Below are 23,356 nucleotides of genomic sequence, written 5' to 3' on the forward strand. Positions count from 1 at the left end.
CCAGTATTCTTGCCTGGAAAATCCCATGGACGGAGGAGCCTGGTGGGCTACAGACCATAGGGTTGCAAAGAGTCAGACATGACTGAGCGACTTCACTCACTCATAAAGCAGTAGTTTAAAAGTTGAAGTTATTACTGGAAGAAAAGAAAGATGTTTCAACCATTAGTAAAAATAAAAGAACAAAGATAAGTTGACTAATTCAATAAAAGGCAAGAGTGAGTAAAAATATTTTAAAACCTTATAAAGAGACAATAACACATAGATTCACAGAAGAAAACATGTAAACATAGATGCACACTTTCTAAATGGAACATTTGTAAATAATATCAAACAATGCATTGAAATTAAAATATATCATGAACATTCAATGTTTATACCAGAAATAAAGTATATGGATCAACACCAATAAAATGTGTGAATACAATTCACAATAGTGACATTTTAAAGGATGCAAAAAAAGCCTTTTAAATAAAACTTAAATGCATCTTTTAGCAAACAAGAACTAGAAAGGTAATCATTATGTTGAAGGTTTTTTTTTTATATATATAAATCTATAAACATTTGTATCCTGTTAAATATTACTTTCAGGATTCCCATTGAAAACAGGGGCAAGAAAGAAGGGTCATTATTACTGTACCTATTTAACAAGGTACCTGGTGAATGAAACAATAGCAATGTAATTGAAAAATCTGCAGAAGATGATTGTCACATAGACAATCCAAGAGAATCAGCTGAAAAACTGATCAGAACTTAAGCTTATATGCATATTCAACAAGGTGTCTAGATAAAATATCAACATACAAGAGTAATTACTTTCCTATATGTGAACTTAACAAACCAGGGAATACAGAATTAATAATCCAGATAAAAATCGCTAATAGCAACAATAAAAACACAAAACTGTAAAGCACTTAAGAAAAAAGTCAACAATTCTGCCCAAAGAACTCACTATTAAAATTGTAAAATATCAATACAGATAAAATGGTTCTTTCTCCATTAAGTTAGTGATTTTTCTTAATTTGGTTTAGGGGCTAAAAAATTATCTGATGTGGATACTGACTGATAAGTATATCGGATGACTAATTTTATTACATTAAAAATTGTGTTATGTATTGGTGTAGATGGGTATTTTTTGGCATCTGCTTTTTTTTTAAAGTAAAAATATGAATAAAATATTTTTGGTAATGTTTTCTAAAAATAGGTTAATAGTCCAATGTTTATGGGTAAGCGGCAATATGTATGAAGTTATCTCTGTCAGCTATTTTATTTTTATTTTTGTCTATTTTTAAATAAAAGATTTTTTTTATAGTTCACAGTCTGAGCTCAGGCCTATTAGAGGCATAGTTTTGAGTGAGAAATAGCATGTTGTTTTCTAAAGACTGAAGGCAGTATTACATGTTAATAGGTTTCATTTGCTTTAAATATTCATGTCACTATTTTCAGAAATTAGAATTTGAAAAAATATTCTTTTGACAAATGAACACCTTTAAAATTAGACTCCAACACTGTTATCAAAATATATGAAGCATTCTAGAAGAAAGTGCCTTAAATATAATTATGCAATCTTTGACAGCAGCTGAGTGGAAATTTGTCAGCATTCGAGTTATGAACTGTCAGTGATTAGTTTTGGATGAGAACAGCTTTATAGACTCTGAACTCTTAAGGTCAATAAATGTCTAAAAACAAATTTGGAGTAATTATGTTTTTTGCCTTGCATGCCCCTGTTACTATAAATGGAGATGGCAGCTTAACACAACTGAGGGTCTTGCTTGAGCTGAATGCTTACTGTAATATTTAAAGATTCTACAACTTTCACATGGGCTACATGAAATTACTTTATAAAAAAAGAAGAGAGTCTGTATTTCTTTCTCTCTCACAATAGGAATGTTTTCATTTAATTTTATTATTTTTGAGAATGAATAATTCAATTCTAAATTATTGATGGTAGTAGTCCACAAAGAATAATCAGCTAATTGTATGTTTTTCAAAAGATTTTACTCAGGAATCAGTTAGGCGGTACTGGTCCACCCATGCATTCTCCAGTGAAACATCTCAGTGGTACTACCAGAGGGAAAATGCCTAAATAGTCCTAAAAGCAGACGGTAAGATGAAACACATGTAACCAGAGTTTGCACTGGGGAAGAAGAAAGAAAGATAAGGGAAGTGTTTATATTCCTTTCTATTTAAAGCAAGTTTTATTTGTTAACTAACTTCTGTGGCTGGTCCAGAGGTACCTGTTAAATTCTAGCTTTTTGCATAAGGAAATGTGACTTTGTACTATATTCTAACTGTAAAATTACAAGATGATAAAACTTTTAAAATTAATTTTTATTGAGACAAAATACATACATAATATTATATAAGTTTCAGGTGTACAGCATTATGATTTGATATCTGTGTTCACTGCAACTTTGTTGTGATCATCACCAAAAGTCTAGTAACTATCCATCACTGTATGCTTGACTTCCATCCGTTTTACCAGCTTCATAACCTCCTTGCCTCTGGAAACCACCGAACTGTCCTCTGTGCTGATGATGTGTTTTTGTTTGTTCTTGTTTTCAGATTTCACATAGAAGTAAAGTTATATGGTTTTTGTCTTCCATCTTTTGACTTCCATCTATGTTGTCGCAAATGGCAAGCTTTCATTTTTTTTTTATGTCTGTGTAGTATCCTATTGTGTATATATACCCCACCTTCTTTATTCATTCATCCTTCCATGGATTCTTAGATTGTTTTCATATCTTGGTTATTTAACATAATGCTGCCCTGAACACTGGGTTCTGTATACCCAGATGTGGAATAGCTCCATACTGTTTTCCATAGTGGCTGCACCAATTTGCATTCCTACCAGCAGTGTATGAAAGTTTCCTTTTCTCAACATCCTCACCAACACTTGTTGTTGATTGTCTTTTTTATAATAGCCATTCTGACAGATATGAGGTGTTATTTCATTGTGGTTTTGATTTGCATTTCTATAAAAGTGATGTTGAGCATCTTTTAGTTTTTGTTGGCCACCTGTCTTTGGGAAAATGTTCAGATTTTCTTCATACTTTTAAATCAGGTTGTATTTTTTGTTAAATTATGTAAGTTGTTTTTGTATGAATTCTTTATATATTTTGGATATTAACCCTTTTGTTGGATGTGTGATTTGCAAATATCTTCTCCCATTCAGTAGATTGCCTTTTTGTTTTGATGATAGTTATCCTTTGCTGTGTTTTTTAGTTCATTGTGATCTCATTCATTTATTTTTGTTCTTGCCTTTGGAATTGGATCCACAAAAAATCACTAAGATTAATGTCAGTGAGGTTAACACTTATGTTTCCTCTAGGAGTTTTATGGTTTTAGGTCTTACACTCAAGTCCTTAATTCATTTTAAGTTAATTTTTGCTTGTGGCTCCATTGTTAAAGAATCCGCCTGCAATGCAGGAGACCTGGGTTTGATCCCTGGGTTGGGAAGATCCTCTGGAGAAGGGAAAGGCTACCCACTCCAGTATTCTGGTCTGGAGAATCCAATGGACTATATAGTCCATGGGGTCACAAAGAGTCGGACATGACTGAGCAGCTTTCACTTCACTTCACTTCATGGTGTAAGAGTGGTTTAATTACATTTTTTATACATGTGCCTCTTCTGACACCACAGGAGATGCAGGTTCAGTCCCTGGGTTTGGAAGGTCCCCTGGAGGAGCAAATGGCAACCCATCCCAGTATTCTTGCTGGGAAAACCCCATGGACAGAGGAGCCTGGAGGGCTGGAGTCCATGGGGTTGCAAAGAGTTGGACATGACTGAGCAGGCATGCACATTCCCATTTTCCTAACACCATTTAATTGATGAGAGTTTCTTTTCTCCACTGTATGTTCTTGGCTTCTTTGTAATAAATTAATACTTCATATATCTGTGAACTACAGATATATCTATATATATCTATAGTTTAGCTGTCATCTGCATTTTTAAAACTTCTCAGAAAGACTGGCAATACTATTGATGACTTGAGTATTATAGATCTCTTGATAGATGAGAAAGGATTTTTAAAAGGATTTTTAATGCAACAGGGTATATAATGGGAAGAAAACTCATTGTTGTTGTTAGTCAGTAAGTTGTGTTCAGCTTTTTAGTGGCCCCATGGGCTATAGTTCGCCAGGCTCCTCTGTCCATGGAATTTCCCAGGCAAAAACACTGGAGTGGGTTCCCTGAAGAGAATTCTACTGGAAGTTAAAAGACTATTAATTAGTTTAGTGACAGGCAAGTTATTTTAACTCTGTGCCCTACTATATTTGTGTGTAAATGGAGGGCATTTGATAGAGATCTCTAAACCTCTTTATAGCATTAAATCAGAAAGAAAATGCATATATATTAAAATATAGATTCTTAAGATACAGGACTTAAGATATCATTGCACTTTGAATTTTGGAGGCATGTAAGCATAGACATCTTAGTATTCTTTTAATACTCTGTGTGGCGGATTCTAAATAACAAAGTGACTACAACAAGTTCTCTTATTATACCTGCATTTCTTATGGTATATTATAGGCATTTCTCCCTTGTTATAGGGAGAACATTCTCCCTATAACAAGGGAGAAATGCCCTTATGGCAAGGGGGGAAGGTCGTCTATGTTCAGTACAGTTCAGTCGCTCAGTCGTGTCTGACTCTTTACAACCTCATGGACTGCAGCATGCCAGGGAACTCCTTGAGCTTGCTCAAACTCATGTCCATTGCATCGGTGAGGCCATTCAGCCATCTCATCCTCTGGTGTCCCCTTCTCCTCCTGCCTTCAATTTTTCCCAACATCAGGGTCCTTGCCAATGAGTCAGCTCTTCGCATCAGGTGGCCAAAGTATTGGAGTTCCAGCTTCAGCATCAGTCTTTTCAATGAAATGAATATTCAGGACTGATTTCCTTTTGGATTGACTGGTTTGCTCTCCTTGCAGTCCAAGGGACTCTCAAGAGTCTTCTCCAACACCACACTTCAAAAACATCAGTTCTTTGGTGCCCAGCTTTCTTTATGGTCCAATTCTCACATTCCTACATGACTACTGGAAAAAACATAGCTTCGATTATATAGACCTTTGCTGGCAAAGTAATATCTCTGCTTTTTAATAAATTGTCTAGGTTGGTGATAGATTTTCTTTCACAGAGCAAGTGTCTTTTAATCTCGTGGCTGCAGTCACCGTCTGACCTTTCCTTGAATTGGGGCATGCCTTTAACTAAGGCAAGCATCACAGTGTGTGACTTTCAAAGATAGGTCATAAAAGGCAATACAGCTTATTCTTTGAACATAATCACCATGCTGTGCAACTTCATCCAACTACCAGCTTGATGATTCTGGAGCCATCCAGGCTGGATGGAGCACACACTGGAGTCAGTGTTGATAGGAGAAATATCAATAACCTCAGATACGGAGATGACACCACCCTCATGGCAGAAACCAAAGAGGAACTAAAGAGCCTCATGATGAAGGTGAAAGAGGAGAGTTAAAAAAGCTGGCTTAAAACTTAACATTCAAAAAACAAAGATCATGGCATCCAGTCCCATCACTTCATGCAAATAGATGGGGAAACAATGGGAATAGTGACAAACTATTTGTCAGACTCCAAAATCACTGTAGACAGTGAATGCAATGAAAGAAAAGCTCCTTGGAAGAAAAGCTCTGGCAAACCTAGACAGCGTATTAAAAAGCAGAGACATTACTTTGTCAACAAAGGTCTGTCTAGTCAATGCTATGGTTTTTCCTGTAGTCATGTATGGATGTGAGAGTTGGACTATAAAGAAAACTGAGTGCCCCAACATTGATGTTTTTGAACTGTGGTGTTGGAGAAGACTCTTGAGTGTCCCTTGGACTTCAAGGAGATGAAACCAGTCAATCCTAAAGGAAATTAGTCCTGAATATTCATTGGAAGGACTGATGCTAAAGCTGAAGCTCCGATACTTTAGCCACCTGATGCAAAGAACTGACTCATTGGAAAGGATCCTGTTGCTGGGAAAGATTGAAGGCAGGGGCAGAAGGGTATGAAAGAGGATGAGATGGTTGGATGTCATCACTGACTCAATGGACATCAGTTTGATCAAGCTTTACGAGATGGTGAAGGACAGGAACCTGGCGTGCCGCAGTCTCTGGGTTCACAAAGAGTCGGACACAACTGAATGACTGAACAACAAATCATGCTGTGAGGATGTGAAGAGATCACATGGATAGGCCATATATAGGCATTCTGACTGATAATCCTAGCCCAGGGCCTAGCTAATAGCCAGCAATAATCTCAAGATACCTGAGTGATCAGAGTTTCAGATGATTTCAGCCCCCAGCCTTTGAGTCTTCCCAGTGGAAAGTTCAGATGTTATAGAGCAGAATCAAGCCAGCGTGTCTGTGCCATGTTCAAATTTTTGATGCACAGAAATTGTGAGATCTGATAAATATCCATAGATATTATAATAAATATCCATAAGACATTTGCCTAGTAACAGAAAACCAGAACAGATTTGGGTACTGGAAGGAGCAGCTAAGCAATGAAAACATGTGGCTTTGACTTTGGATGGCAGATGGAAGCTGGAAAGACATTGGGAAGACTGTAAAGTGAAGCCTAAAGGATCCTAAAGAATGAGCTAATGAGCAACTAATGACCATAGAAAAGGTATTTTTGAGGCCTTAAAGGACAGTAAGAAAAAATGTTATCAGAGACTAGAGTTAAAGGAATCATGGTTATGTAGTGACAAAAAGTTTGTTGACACTCTCAGTTGCAGTATATGGAAAATAGTATATGTATCTAATTACTTCCATGATCTAGTTAAAGAACTTCACAGGCAGAATGTTGAAAGTGTCACTGAAATTCTTGGCACCCATGATAAAATATTAAAAGAAGAAGATAAGCTAAAAATCAAACTGTTAAAAATGAGGAGCCAGGAGTTATGTGTAAATATAAAACTATTTTTCATTTCTACCTCTCCAAATTGAAATGATTCTAAAATTAAGAAAAGGCTTCCTAATACACATCAAATCCACATCATTGTTAGAAAAATATTGTCTAAAGAAAAAGTCAAGAGTATGACATATAACCTTTTTTTAAGACCTCAGAAAGATCTAAGGTGGTGCTTCATAGACTCTTTCGATAGACTAAAGTCTTTTTAAGGACCTTATTGGTGTGCCTTATAGATCTCTGTAAAGTCATAAGGCTTCAAGATTCTTACAGTTGTTGAACCACTGCAACATTTCAGGGAGGACTAGATAGTGAAGCTCATCTAGAAGAGATTTGTGGTTACAGCTTTTGCCTAATGAATTGAATGAACACCAAAAGGAATCATAGAAAAACCCATGGAATTTTTAATTTCATGGAGGCTCCACTAGCTTGGACTGAAAGGGACAAAGAGAGTACAAGTAAAAGAGATTTTTGGTCCCCTTTTCCATAATTTCTAAGAGGATACATCTTAAGAAAACTACTCAGCTGCAAACATGAGCTGACTTATACATAAAAGGAAAGATAATTCATATGGCAGAACCAAGAGTTGTGGAGAATCATTCTTAAGGAGTAGTACTGTGTTTTAATTAATGAAATGACAATTATCAGGATGGATTTCAGAATTACTGGTTAACTAGTTACTACTGACCACTGTGTGCCTCCTGCTTTTTCCCTTTTTGAATGAGAGTTATAGAATGTTTGTTCCATGCCTGTTCCACTATTGCTGCCTGAGACATTTGCAGGAAAGACACTTCTCTGATAATCTATTGATGCCTAACTTGTCTCCCAATGCCTTCCCAGCTGAAAGTAAAGGGTGCTTAAGAAGCTGCAGTTGAAGAATCTCAGCTAAGGAGCCCAATGTGCTTGATTTAGATGATTCTTATGAACTTTGAGCTGTTGCTGTAATGGATTAGACTTGGTGGTCTGTGGCGCCAAAGGAGATGGTTTGTATGCTTGAGGGATGTGAATTATAGTGGCCAGAGGGTGGACTATAAGAGATTGCATTTTTCATATTGACAGCAACAAGATCACCTATTCGTTATGCTTTTGTTATAATATAATGTGATATTGACCCTATTCCTTAGAGTCTAGGTGGACCTGTGACTGGTTGAAGTGAAGCTATATAACTTCCGAATTCAAACAGCAAATGGTGATAGAGCTCCTGCCTCCTATTTCTGGGATACTTGTTCTTAGAGCCCTCTCTCTATGCTCTAAAGAAACAGAAAAACCATGAGAGATTATGCTAAGTATTTCGGCAGATAATTCTAATAAACCTACAGCTAAGGCCCAAGTCTACAGTTAGCAGCAGCCTTCAGAAATATGAATGAATGAGCTTTTAGATGGTTTTGCCTTCCATTCATTCAGTTATTTAAGTGTTTTAAGTCTTCTCAGCTGAGACCACAAACATAGAAAAGACACAAATTTTTTTACACTGTGCCCTGGTCAAATACCTGACCCAGAGAAATCATAAGAGATAATAGAATGGTTGTTGTGATTTTAAGATACAAAATTTTGCGGGATTTGTTTTATGGTTGTAGATAACTGGAACACTATCATTTAAATAAATGATATTGGAAACAAATACCATCTTTGTACTCATACGCCTTATATACATGAGCTACCATCATGGACTTTACAATCCAGTACATTTAAAGTAACAATTACACAATCAAAATGTATCTTTTGACTGAATTTTAGTGCTTATTAGAGCATGTAGTCTGAGCAATGGTTATATAACATTGAAATCAAGTTTAGTTATTTTTCTTGGAAAGTATCTTAGTCTAGTTATTCACCAAAAGTTTTTTGAGCACCTACTACAGTACAGTCACTGCATTAAATTCTGGGGGTACAGAGATGTATTAGACTCCAGTCTTGTCTTTAGGGAACTCATTAAAGCTTTCTCAGACTGGAAAATTTCACTCTAGTTATCAGAATACTGTGACTTCTTGCTCCAGAGTTTATTTCTCTGATGAGTCAAATTTATATTTTCTTACTTGTTATAACCTGTTCCTACCCATTTTTTGAGGAGTGCATTCCTCACATTGCACAGTATTTGAAGATTTGAAAATGTCAGTTTTCCATTTTCTGTTTTATCTCTGTTAGGATAGAACAGATTTCCCGATAGCTCAGCAGGTAAAGAATCCACCTGCAGTGCAGGAGATACAGGAGACAAGGGTTCAGTCCCTGGGTCAGCAGGATATTCTGGAGGACGAAATGGCAACCCACTACAGTATTCTTGCCTGGAGAATCCTGTGGACAGAGGAGCCTGGCAGGCTACAGTCCATGGGGTCACAAAGAGCCGGACATGAGTGAGGGACTGAACATTTGTTCACTTTTTGATTTGGTCATTCAACTTATGTTAATTGAATTGTACATTATGCCTATTGTACCTTATGCCTGATAAGGTACTCAGGATAAAGTAGAAACCAGATTAATGGTATCTCTGTCCTAGAATTCTGTCTGGTGGGAGATGCAGGCATGTGAGTAGTTCTAGTACAGTGCTATAATAGGACAGGATACAGTGATTTCGTGGATGTGGGCACCTGGTTCATTTGGGTGGGGGGTGAAGGAATCCTTCTTGGAAGATAGGACTCCATAATCTTAAAGTGTTTTCTGATGCCCAGGTTTTATAGAGATACTTCTATCTCTTCCATTCTTAATTATCCAATGTTTCCCAGGATCTTAAAGATACACGGTTGGAATTTTTATATTGGTACTCTCATTGGAACCAACTCCTGTCACTTATAATTAGCAAATAATTGTAGGCATTTACTTTTACCACACAAAGATTTAGCCTAGAGTTTAATTCTACTAGTTGTAAGATCCCAGAAAGAAATATAGAGATGGAGGCCCATTTGCCATATGTCTAAATATTTAGAAGTTATAAGTTGAGCCAACAGACTGGTGAATAAAATATATTTTATCCTCCTTTTTTTTTAAACAAATATACTTTCATAATTACGGGGGGGGGGGCCAAATTCAAATTTGGATTATTGGACTCCTCCACCCACATCTTCTGTCTAGAACCATCCTTGACTGTACTAAGGTCACATCACTGATATAACCTTAGAAGTATAGACCCTGGAACTGCTTGTGTGGTTCCTGGAAGAAGGCTGGGCCAACTGGAGAAGACACAGTAGGGGCCTAGATACAAAGATAATGGTCTAAAAGTGGGGACATTTATCTGCTTGGGCCTAGTCTCATGGCCCCACTGTCTCCTCACCTTGTTTATTGGGAGCAAGGGGGGGAGGACAAAAGCAACATCCTTCTTCCCTGCTCTAAGGGTGGTAGGCACTCACTAAAAGGCCACATCTAAGTTATATTCCAGTGATGATAAGATTGAGCTTTATCTTCATCAGTTTTTGTAAAAGAAAATTGACCTAATTACACCTCAGATCAGTCTAGAAAACAAGTGTTTTCTAGAAGGGTTGATAGGAAAAAGGGTTGATAGGAAAATGTTCCCAGCAATTAGTTCTAAGTGAGTGATAGTTAAGGATAGTGATAGTGAAGGATTGCTTGATAGTCTTCTTACCTTTCCTGGACCTCAATGTCCACTGTAGAGTGAGGAGCCTTACCGAAGTATGTTGATTTGCCTTAGTTATCTACCAGACTTGCTGAGTCTTTAAAAAGCTATTTAATAAATCTGCAGTTGGAGACTTAGAAGTAAGAGGCTATCAGCTCCTTACCAATTCTCACAGCTACTGAGGGAATGAAGAACTCAGGGAATCATCTCAGGAGAGGAGCAAAGACAGAGTAGATAATGCAGATGTGAATAATAGTTCTAGATGTTTGCATCTAAACTGCATAAAATTACATCCTCTGGCATATAATGTACCAGTAATAAATTGTCTTGACAAGCAGTTGTTTATTGTAAATTTAGCAACTTTTTATTCAGATGCCTTTGGTTTCATTAAATTAAGCACTAAGATAGGAATCCACAGCTGAAGATGAATATTCCAGTATGAGTCTTATGGATGTAAAATAAATTTAGTGTTTTTACATTCCTATTAGCATATTTTAAGACCTGCCTCAGGAAAGTGCTTACTTGGCAGTGAGCTGAGCTCGCTGTAACTTTGGATTTTCAGATCATTTTAGTGGCATGCCAGAATCAAGCATGGAACTGTTCAAGAGACCATGGGTGAAGGGAGAGATTTTTTCCTTGAGTTTTGGAGACTTTCTGGTAGCTCATGATTTTCCCATGTGACTTTCATGGATGCCCTGAGAAATAGGAAAGAGTGTCCGTGTCAGGATAGCTGAGGTTGGGGGTAACAATAACAATGCAGTATCTCTTCCACTGGAGAATTATCACTGTTGTTCTGCTGGGGGGACAGAATTTCAACCCCTGCTTAATAGTACCAGTTAGCCCGCATCTTGGACATACATGAAGGCTGAATGAGGAGCCTGAACGTCTGTCTCCCCCTGGCAGTTACGAGTCAGCACTTCTCCTTTCTTTGCTGAGTGGTTTCAGAGAAAGCCGGCTAAAATAGAGGACAGTTAAGATAAACTGTCTCATAACATAACATCCACAATGTCCAGGTTTCAATAAAAATGACTCCTTATTTGAAGAACAAGGAAGTTCTCAACCTGAAATAAAGAAGATACCCAATAGATGCCAACACCAAGCAGAGATATTCTGATTATTAATACCTAAAAAAAGAGTTTAAGCATGAAAATGCTTTAGTGAACAGTTATTAGCTTGCTCAAACAAAGAAAAAATTCTCAGCAAAGAAGTCAATAAATCTCATAAAGAAATTGAAGATACAAAGAAGAATCCTGTGGAAATTATAGAACTAAAAAATATAGTAACTAAAATTCTAAAAAAAAGCTAGTGAATTGGCTTAACAGCAGAATGGTGGGAAAAGACAAAGGCTTTAGTGAACTTGAAGACAGAACAATAAATTTGCTGTGTGAGGAAAAAATGAGAAAAGAGACTAAAAAAAAATTACTCCACCTCCATGATCTGCCGAACTATAACAAAAAATCTAATATTTGTGTTATCACAGTCCTGATGTATGTTGGTGGAGAAATAGACCCAGAGCTCAATGCAGCAGAACAGAGAATCCAGAATTATGCCCACAAATATAGTCCCGACTCATTTTTGACAAAACTGCAAAAGAAATTCAATGGAGGAAGGATAGCCTTTTCAACAGTTGGAGCAACTGGATATCCATTTTTAAATAAAAGAACCTTGATCTGTGTCTTATACCTTCACATCTTATACAAACATGACCTCAAAATGTATCAAAGACTTAAACTGAAAATGTAAAATTATTAACATCCTTAGAAAAAAATAAATAAATTTTTTGATCTCTACCATTAGGCGAAGAGCTCTTTAAATTTATTTTAAAAGAACCATTCATAAAATTGATAACCTTAACCCCATCAAAATGAAAACCTTTACTCTGCCAAAACAAAAAACAACCACCTGTTGATAGGCTAAAAAGATAAGCCATAGAGTGGGAGAAATTATTTACAAACCATATACCTATCAAAGAATTAGTGTATCAACATATAAAGTACCCTCAAAACTCAATAGTAAAACACTCATTTAGATAATGGGCATGAGACAAATATTTCTCTGGAGAGTAACAGATGAAAATATAGTCACTTAGAAAGGATGCTCATCATCATAATTATTAGGGAAATGGATATTAAAATCTTGAGATATCATTGCACACCTATGAGAATGTCTACAAATGGCTAAAATAAAGACCGGGACAACATACAGTGCAGACAAGACTGTAGAAAAACTAGTAATTCATGGATTGCTGGTGGGTGTGTAAAACAGTACAGTTACTCTAGGGAACAATTTGGCAGTTTCTTTAAAAAAACTGAACATGCAGCTGCCTTACAACCCAGCAGCTGTACTTTTGGGCATTCATCCTGAAATAATGAAAACTTGTATTCACACAAAAACCTTTACATGGATCATACAAGGATTCAACTCTCTTAGTTCTTAAGAGGAGAGTATTTAAACTCTAGTACCATGGATTAGGACTCAGCAGTGAAAGAACCAAACTATTAATTATACTCAACAACTTATATGACTATCCGGAGAATTATACAGAGGGAAAAAAGTGCAATCCGAAAAGGTTGCATACTATATTATTCCCTTTCTGTAACATTCTTGAAATGTCAAGATTATAAAAATAGAGCCCAGATTAATGGTTGCCAGGTTAAAAGGAGAAGATATATGGCTCTTAAATGGCAACATGAAGGATCCTTGTTGTGATGGAAATGTTTTATATCTTGACTGTATCATTGTCCGTATCCTGAATGTAATGCAGTACTGTAGTTTTGCAAGATGTTACCATTGGGGAAAATTGGGTAAATTGTACATGGGATCTCACTGTATTATTTCTTACAACAGCCTATAAATTCATAATTATTTTATTATTTACTTATTTATTTATCTTTTTACTTTACAATATTGTATTGATTTTGCCATACATTGACATGAATCTACCATGGGTGTACATGTGTTCCCCATCCTGAACCCCCCTCCCACCTCCTTCCCCATCCCATCCCTCTGGGTCATCCCAGTGCACCAGCCCCGAGCACCCTGTCTCATGCATTGAACCTGGACTGGCAATTTGTTTCACAGATGATAATTTACATGTTTCAATGCCATTCTCCCAAGTCATCATGCCCTCGCCCTCTCCCACAGAATCCAAAAGACTGTTCTATACATCTGTGTCTCTTTTGCTGTCTCGCATACAGGGTTATCGTTACCATCTTTCTAAATTCCATATATATGCGTTAGTATACTGTATTGGCTTTTCAACTGTGGTGTTGGAGAAGACTCTTGAGAGTCCCCTGGACTGCAAGGAGATCCAACCAGTCTATCCTAAAGGAGATCAGTCCTGGGTGTTCATGGGAAGGACTGATATTGAAGCTGAAACTCCAATACTTTGGCCACCTCATGCGAAGAGTTGACTCATTGGAAAAGACCCTGATGCTGGGAGGGATTGGGGGCAGGAGGAAAAGGGGACGACAGAGGATGAGATGGCTGGATGGCATCACTAACTTGATGGACACGAGTATGGGTAAAAACTCCGGGAGTTGGTGATGGACAGGGAGGCCTGGCGTGCTACGATTCATGGGATCACAAAGAGTCGGACATGACTGAGCGACTGAACTGAACTGAACTGATACTGTATTGGTGTTTTTCTTTCTGGCTTACTTCACTCTGTATAATAGGCTCCAGTTTCATCCACCTCATTAGAACTGATTCAAATGTATTCTTTTTAATGGCTGAGTAATATTCCATGGTGTATATGTACCACAGCTTTCTTATCCATTCATCTGCTGATGGGCATCTAGGTTGCTTCCATGTCCTGGCTATTATAAACAGTGCTGCGATGAACATTGGGGTGCACGTGTCTCTTTCAGACCTAGTTTCCTTGGTGTGTATGCCCAGAAGTGGGATTGTTGGGTCGTATGGCAGTTCTATTTCCAGTTTTTTAAGGAATCTCCAAACTGTTCTCCATAGTGGCTGTACTAGTTTGCATTCCCACCAACAATGAAAGAGGGTTCTCTTTTTTCCACAACCTTTCCAGCATTTATTGTTTGTAACTTTTGGATAGCAGCCATTCTGACTGGCATGAAATGGTACCCCATTGCCATTTTGATTTACATTTCTCTGATAATGAGTGATGTTGAGCATCTTTTTATGTTTGTTAACCATCTGTATGTCTTCTTTGGAGAAATGTCTGTTTAGTTCTTTGGCCCACTGTTTGATTGGGTCATTTATTTTTCTGGAATTGAGCTGCAGGAGTCGCTTGTATATTTTTGATATTAACTCTTTGTCCACTGCTTCATTTGCTATTATTTTCTCCCATTCCGAAGGCTGTCTTTTCACCTTGCTTATAGTTTCCTTTGTTGTGCAAAAACTTTTAATTTTAATTAGGTCCCATTTATTTTTTCTTTTATTTCCTGTATTCTGGGAGGTGGGTCATAGAGCATCCTGCTGTGGTTTATGTCGGAGAGTGTTTTGCCTATGTTTTCCTCTAGGAGTTTTATAGTTTCTGGCCTTAAATTTAGATCTTTAATCCATGTTGAGTTTATTTTTGTGTATGGTGTTAGAAAGTGTTCTAGTTTCATTCTTTTACAAGTGGTTGACCAGTTTTCCCAGCACCACTTGTTAAAGATTATCTTTTCTCCATTGTATATTCTTGCCTCCTTTGTCAAAGATAAGGTGTCCATAGGTACATGGATTTATCTCTGGGCTTTCTATTTTGTTCCATTGATCTATATTTCTGTCTTTGTGCCAGTACCATACTGTCTTGATGACTGTGGCTTTGTAGTAGAGACTGAAGTCAGGCAGGTTGATTCCTCCAGTTCCATTCTTCTTTCTCAAGATTGCTTTGGCTATTCGAGGTTTTTTGTTTTTCTATACAAATTGTGAAATTATTTGTTCTAGTTCTGTGGAAAATACCATGGGTAGGTTGATAGGGATTGCATTGAATCTATAGATTGCTTTGGATAGTATACTCATTTTCATTATATTGATTCTTCTGATCCATGAACACACTATATTATATTCTCCATCTATTTGTGTCCTCTTTGATTTCTTTCACCAGTGTTTTATAGTTTTCTCTCTCTATATATATATGTGTATATAGGTCTTTTGTTTCTTTAGGTAGATTTATTCCTAAGTATTTTATCCTTTTTATTGCAGTGGTGAATGGAATTGTTTCCTTAATTTCTCTTTCTGTTTTCTCATTGTTAGTGTATAGGAATGCAAGGGATTTCTGTGTGTTGATTTTATATCCTGCAACTTTGCTATAGTCGTTGATTAGCTCTAGTAATTTTCTGGTGGAATCTTTAGGGTTTTCTATGTAGAAACTGTAATCAGACATCTTCTGGCCAACAAAAGCCCAGGACCAGACAGCTTCACAGCTGAATTCTACCAAAAATTTAGAGAAGAGCTAACACCTATCCTACTCAAACTCATCCAGAGAATTGAAGAGTAAGGTAAACTTCCAAACTCATTCTATGAGGCCACCTTCACCCTAATACAAAAACCTGACAAAGATGCCACAAAAAAGAAAACTATAGGCCAATATCACTGATGAACATAAATGCAAAAATCCTTAACAAAATTCTAGCAAACAGAATCCAACAACATATTAAAAAGATCATACATGATGACCAAGTGGGCTTTATCCTAGGGATGCAAGTGTTCTTCTTCAATATCCACAAGTCAATCAATGTAATACACCACATTAAAAAATTGAAAAATAAAAACCATATGATTATCTCAATAGATGCAGAGAAAGCCTGTGACAAAATTCAACACCCATTTATGATAAAAGCCCTCCAGAAAGCAGGAATAGAAGGAAGATACCTCAATATAATAAAAGCTATATATGACAAACCCACAGCAAACATTATCCTCAATGAAGTTTCCGTGTAGATTAGATTGTGAGCATTGTATTTTGTTGATACCCTCATTAATACACGTTATTTTACAAGTTGCTTTTCTCAGAGACACATGATAGAAATGGACCCGTGGTAGTATCTATGGGTTTAATTTGTATTTCATGGTGCAAGTGCCCCATGCTTTATTCAGCAAGTTTATTTATCCTATTGAAGAACAGACTTTTACCCAAAATTTTATTTGTTGTTTAAAACAATGATTACCTAAACATCTTTATACACGTCTCCTTGGGCATATTTGTGATAACCAATTTGTAATTTGCATTTAATTTCCTGTGTAGTACAATGACTGGAAATGTGAATTTCAATTATATAAAGCACGGGTTTTTCTTGCTATTTTTTGTTGTTGATTTCTAATTTTTTCTAATATGACTGGTGAATAACCCTTGTAAGACATACTGATTTTTTGAAACATTGTTATCTTCCTTATGGCCTGATAGAAAATCATTTTTTTTGCTCTATGTGTAAATGTGCTTAAAAAAAAAAAACGTGTTTTCTTTCATGCAGCTTCTCCTGGTGTATGTGTGTATGTGTATTAATCAGAGTTTTAAAATGTAGGATGAAAATCCTCTGCACTAATATGATTTTCTGTTTTCTCTGTTGATTTCTGATATATGTTATATTTCCTACTGTGAACTGTAGATTTATCCATTTCTCCTTGGAATATCAGTTCTTCCTTTATAAGTTTTGAATTTATGTTGTTAGATGATTAAAATTTATGATTTTTATATCTTTGCATTAGATTGTTGTTTTATCAGTATGTCATGACCTGCTTGAAAGCTGTTTTAAAGCTTTTGCTTTGAATTTTCTTTTGTATGCTATAGTCAATTCAGATTTATTTTCCTAGGATTCACCTTTACCTTCAACTTTCTTTTGTCCTTTTTATAAAAGGTACATCATTTAAAAATAGAATATGGTTAATTAGCTTGTTTTAATGAATTTGAATATGCCTCTCAACAGATGAGCTAACTTAAGCACGTTTATGTTGACTGTCTCCCCTGAAAATCTGCTATGTTGCTTTGTGTTTTCTCTTCACTGTGATATCTTGGTTTCTTCTCTCCACATTCTTGGATTTTGTTAGATGCATCACCTTTGCTTTTTTCTACCTGCTTTTGTTTTGTATTTCCTAAATTGAAAATGATACTTCTATTTTTATTTGTTTAATGTTTCCTTTGTCACTTTAGCAGAATGTTCAAACTTATACTTTTTAAAACAATGAGTTAAATTAATTGAGCATCTATATTTACACCGTAAAAGACATAAACTAAGATGTGTTTGCATCCTTTAACTTCCAATTCTTTGTCCTCCACCCCCACCTCAGGCACCTCTTCCCTTCCTCCCCACACACATATGTGTTAAATGTTTGTTTTTTAATGTTTTAATAATCAATACCTATTTAAACTTTACAGTAACACTGAGTAATTAACTTACCACTCCTTCTTGAATTTCAATAATTCCTCCTGGCTTCATTTTTCTACTTTCTCTGGTATCTTCTTTGGTAATTCTTTTACAAAATACCTCTCAGGGACCCATATGGTGAGCCTTTATAGATCTAAAATCCCCTTATATTAGTCCCACTTTTGAATCATAGTTTATCTTTCTGTAGAATTCTGTGACATGAGGTGGCTTGGAAGCTGGTCTCTGGGCACAGTCTGCTATGAGGCCTGCCAGACTTCTCGAACAAATGCGTTCTCACAGACTGTTTCCACTGGAGGTGGGCCTTCTCCCTTTCTCTCTGTGCCGGGGTGTGTGCATTGAGGGTGTGTATAAATGTGCTTGGGCAATGCATGCTTGAGGATCTGCATTTCCTGGCTGATTGAAAATTGGCTACATGCAAAGTGTTCAGTGTTGCTGCAAGGAGACATGGGACCCACAGAGCTGCTCAGCCGTCACCCCGAAGCTGCTGCACAAAACTCCCCTGCATGCTTTCCCCTGAGGATGGCAGCGCTGTCTCAACACCCACAGAGAGGCTCTTGTTGTTTTGGTGTCGTGGATATGTAACTGAGCTTGCTACTCTTCCAGGTGACTACCTTTAAGACAGCTTTTCAGTACAAACTCTTGAAGACAGGGGTGTGTCAGTCCCTCTCCAGCTGCTGTCACAACGTTATCACAACATTCACTTCCCACAGTTCTAAAGAAGCTGAGACGCGTGAGGTCATGGTGCCAGTGGATTCAGTGTCGGGTGAGACTCTGCTTCCCTGACTGCTGCCTTTTTGCTATAATTACTTATGAGACCTCAGAGGTAAGGGATCTCTCCGGGTCTTCTTATAAGGACACTGATCTCATTAGTGAGGGCTCCGTCTTCATGACCTAATCACCTCTCAAAGTATCTGAATCTTAATATCATCATTTTTTGGGGGTTGGGGTTTCAACATATGAATTCTGGGCAGTGTAAACACCCAGACATTAGCAGAGTATCATCAGGGACTCTGAATCACCAGGCCCTAATGGGCCTGAAATCTCATTTAAATGAATGATTTAAGTCCTAACCTAACTCATTCTCTTTGTATCTTGTGTTTCCCGAGTTTATCTTTTCTTCTGATTTCTATGTTGTTATTATTTGACATCACTTAGCACTGTGCTCATCTTGTCACAAAACCCTACTACCTTCCCCTGTGGTACATTGTAGGAATGATGGAAGAGGAAGACTCTATAGAAAGAAGATATTTATAGAAACCGTCAAGAGAATGGGGAATGTAATTACTCCTGGTATAAAGTGGAAATAACTTTCCTTGCTTCTTTATTCATTTATTTGGTAAGTGTTTAGTGAGGATCTGCCATTGCCCACCGCGGTTTCAGGTGCTTTTAAATTATAGACAAAGTGCAGGTGATAAATGCGGCCTTGAAATATGTATGCTATTGGGAAAGACAGACGTAGTTATTTGAACAAGACAGTTTTTGTGGTGTTCTACCAAATCACAGTTACAGTCTCTGGATTTAGATTTTTTTGGTGCACATTTGTTTTTTATTAAGTTTTGCACTCATTTTCCTTTTGATTCACTATTGCTGAATGGTGTGGGAAATTCGTGAATTTTTGAGAAATAACTGCTTGGTTAGTAGTAATTAATCCCTTCTCCACATAACAGCCAGAGTGACCAGTTAAAAGCACAAGTCTGATTGTATCAGTGTATTGCTTAACATCTTTCAATGGTTTCTTCTTTTTATTGGGGTAAACGTGTATCTTCGATGCGGCTTCCAAATCTGCCGTGATCTAACCTCTGGCTGCTTCTCCCTCTTGCTTGTGTCATGGTCTTCCCTCCTCACTCCTGGCCGTTCCCATGCTGGTTTTTTCTCAGTTCTCAAACTTTCAGCACCTCAATCCACTCTGGGTTCTGTTAGCATGAATAGTTTTCCTTCTTCCCCAACTAATTCCCAGCTACCGTCCCTGTTAATGCTAGTCACCCTTCAAAATTAGCTCATATATCCAATGAGTCATTCTCTGAGACTCCATTGACTCAAATATATTAAAAGCTCCCCTGGTACCCTATTCTGATTCACAATGCTTATCACATTGAAATGAATAGTTAGTTGTTTATTTTTTTTTTTCCAACATGTAAACTGTAAATTTAATGAGAGCAGAGAGTATACCTGTCTGGTTCGTTGTTCTTTCTTCGAACTTAGCTTAGGTCATAATACACTATAGATGCTCAGAAATATCCGTTGATAAACTAATTCAATTGTTAAGTAGATTTACTGTATGTGAAACATACTTGCCTGTGTATAAAGTCATGGATTAAAGCTTCTATAGATGATGGACATAGTAATATTTTCTCTTGGAAGGGAATACGAGAGGAGTACAACTTCAGAAAAAATGACAAAATGCACATTAGGGTATGCTCTTGGATGAGAGATGAAATGAGTTTTGAGGAGGAGAAGTTCTTTTATATTTCTTGAGTTTTCTGATATTGACATGCCTAAATTGAACCACAGTATAAACCAAGGGTCCCTTGATGAAATGATCACTCAGCTTTTGTTCCTTTCATTTTGTTTTTCTTTCAAAAAGCCCTCTGGACATCTATCAAAACTACAGAGTGGAAATTGGTTAGCTTCATTTAACACCATACCCTGCTGCAAAGGCCTCACATCAAGGAACTTGCCATTTTATATTCTTCTTATTTTAATAGTTTTCCCAACTTCAAAAACTTGGAGTTGTAGATAGCTAAAGGCTCCCATCATAAATCCCTAAAAGATTCAGTTCTATGAAGATGTTAAAACCCCAGTGTTTCAGCAGCCAAAGGAATATAAACTTTCTGATTCTTCGTTGCCAGACTCTGATGAAATCACACTGATTAAATTAAGAGGCCTTTGGCAGCATGCACTGACTCTCTGGTGATTTAACAGGTAGAATTCCTTTGCCTTGGCTGACAGTATATATATGTCTCTTAATCTCTAGCTGTTATTTTAAATTTGAGACATTAAAAGTTCTCTGTTTTTCATTCAGATTTCACAAGAATAAGACAGGAAAACAAAAGGTTGTTTCCTCATAGGAAACTGTATTCAGGAGCAAATCATTGTTTCTTTGATATACTTATATTGTGTTCATGAATATGAAAGGTTGTAGATGGAATTTGCAATTTACATAACTATTTAATGAGAGTATAAATTTTACAAGTAGAATTTCTAATAGATTTTGGAACAAAATACACACATTTTGATATACGTCGCAGATACCACACCGGGAAGGTGTTCTTGTTTTTTTTTATTACATCCCCTTTTTTGATGTTTGATATATTTCCTAATAGAGACTACCTTGTTTTGTTGAGTTGTTAGTCCAGCATTAGACATTTTGACAATAAAAATAAGAGTGTTTTCTATAAACAACTGTAAATATTTTTTCTTTTATAGAATAATATTCTGTATTTGTTTGCAGTTAGCTTTGTTTTAGATTTGTGTTAGGAATGTATTATCTGCTCAATATTTAGCATTCAGTTTTTAAAAAGATACTCTCTGTATATCCCAGCTTAATTGAGGATTGATGTAACTTGTCATGATCAGCTAGGTCAGGAACTTTTTCATTTCAAATGCTGACTTGGTGAGGGGGTGTCAGGAAGTACTTAATGACCGAAAGAAACTAGAGAAAGAGGTTAGCAATTATATTCACATTGTAAGATCTATGTAGCTCTTTATTTATTCAACTGACCTCTAACTGGTGTCAGAACATTACCGAAGTCCTCTGTGACAGCCTGCAGACGGTAAATCTTCCTGTTGGCACTGCTTTACCTGAGTTAGCATTCTAGACTTGTCTGTTTGCAGTTCTGTGACTGTGGCTTTTGAAGCTTTGTGTAATTTAATTGTCAAAACGTGACCATTTCTTTAATTTGTTATTGGGTAGTTCATCAAGCAGTCTTATAAAGTATCATCATGGAAGGAGTTATAGCTCTGCAGGACTTCTTCTGAAGCTGGACTCCATTCAGAAATAGAAATGTTGTACATTTAACCAAATAGTGGAAAACATCCTTGCATGGGGCATTCCTTATATAATAACAAAGCTAAAGGAAATGGAAACAGAGCAGTTACCATTTACCTAGCAACTCCACTGGACCAAGCTCTGTGATAGCTACTTAAGTGGCATGATCTTTAATTCTCACAACTGCCTTAAACATGGCTATAATACTGAAACAGTCTCCATTTAACATGTGAGAAATGAAGGCATTGATTTCTTAAGTATCTTACCTATAGTCACCTAGCTAGTAAGCAGAAGAGCCTAGAATTTCAGCCAGTGTCGTTCAGTGGTGATATACACTACCCGCCCCCCACCCCTAATCCCTGTCCCACCCCCCACAAACACACACTCTTTGCATCTTTTGGCCTCCAATTTTAAATTTATTTTTTTACTACAGTAGAATTTCTTCTCCCCTTATCAGAGATGTTTTGGTTTATTACATTATGTAGCCCAAATGTAAACCATTTTTTTTAGATGTCAAATTGAAGAGTTTTGCTCCTTGGAATCATACTAAGAACTTTGATATTTAAAAGTATTTTCATCATCATTGTTCTTACAGAAGAGGCAATAGCATGTTCTGTTATAAACTCTTTTAAGTCTTTATTTCCAGATCAGTGAATATAAAATCCAGACAAATATGCTGTGCCAGGCATAATAATGGCTCTCCAAAGGTGTCCCTGTTCTAATCCTAGATACTTGTGAATGTTAGGTTACATGGGAAAAGGAACTTTGTAGATGTTGTTAAGCTTAGGACTTTCAGATTGGGAGATTTTTCATAGATTATCTGAGAGGGCCCAAGGTAAGCACAAACACCTTTAAAAGAATAAAATGCGGGTGAAAATGATGGTTAGAGGCAGAGAGAGAGAGATTGGATGATGATGCTACACTGTTGACTTTGAAGGCAGAAGACGGGATCCTGAGTCAAGGTCTGCAGGTGGCCTTTAGAAGCTGGAAAAGGCAAGGAAATTGAAAAGAAGTGCAGACCTGCTGCCCCTTTGATTTTATATACAGTAAGGCCCTTCTGACCTTCAGAACTATAGGATAATGAATTTGTGTTGCTTTAAGTAATTTTTTAGATCTGTGATAGGAAACTAACACAGATGCTATTGATTTAACTTTGATTTTAGATGTGAAATCAAACATAGATTGCCTTTTCTCTTCAGTGGGAGCCCGGAAGTTCTACATAGGAGGTGTTTAGGAGGAGCACTGTGACTGAAATGAGGAGCCGGGAGACTCATATTGATACTGTCTTCACACGGCAAGTCATCTTTCTTTTGTAAAAAATAAAGCTATTGTTTCTATTGTATTATTCCATACTCATATTTATAGCTTGATTTTACTTGACTAGTTTTTGGGTTTGGAGGAAAGTAAAATTACCCTTGAGTTTCTTCTTGTGTAAAGGGTGTTTTGAAGATACAATTTGGCAATGGATCATCCCCCATAGAGTAGAGTAAAGAAAGTAACGTTGCCTGCCATTCCAGCTCTCCAAAGATGGGCCCTTCACCACAGCAATTGCCCAACGAA

This window comes from Odocoileus virginianus, chromosome 25, assembly GCF_023699985.2.
Source record: "Odocoileus virginianus isolate 20LAN1187 ecotype Illinois chromosome 25, Ovbor_1.2, whole genome shotgun sequence".
Classification (NCBI taxonomy): Eukaryota; Metazoa; Chordata; class Mammalia; order Artiodactyla; family Cervidae; genus Odocoileus; species Odocoileus virginianus.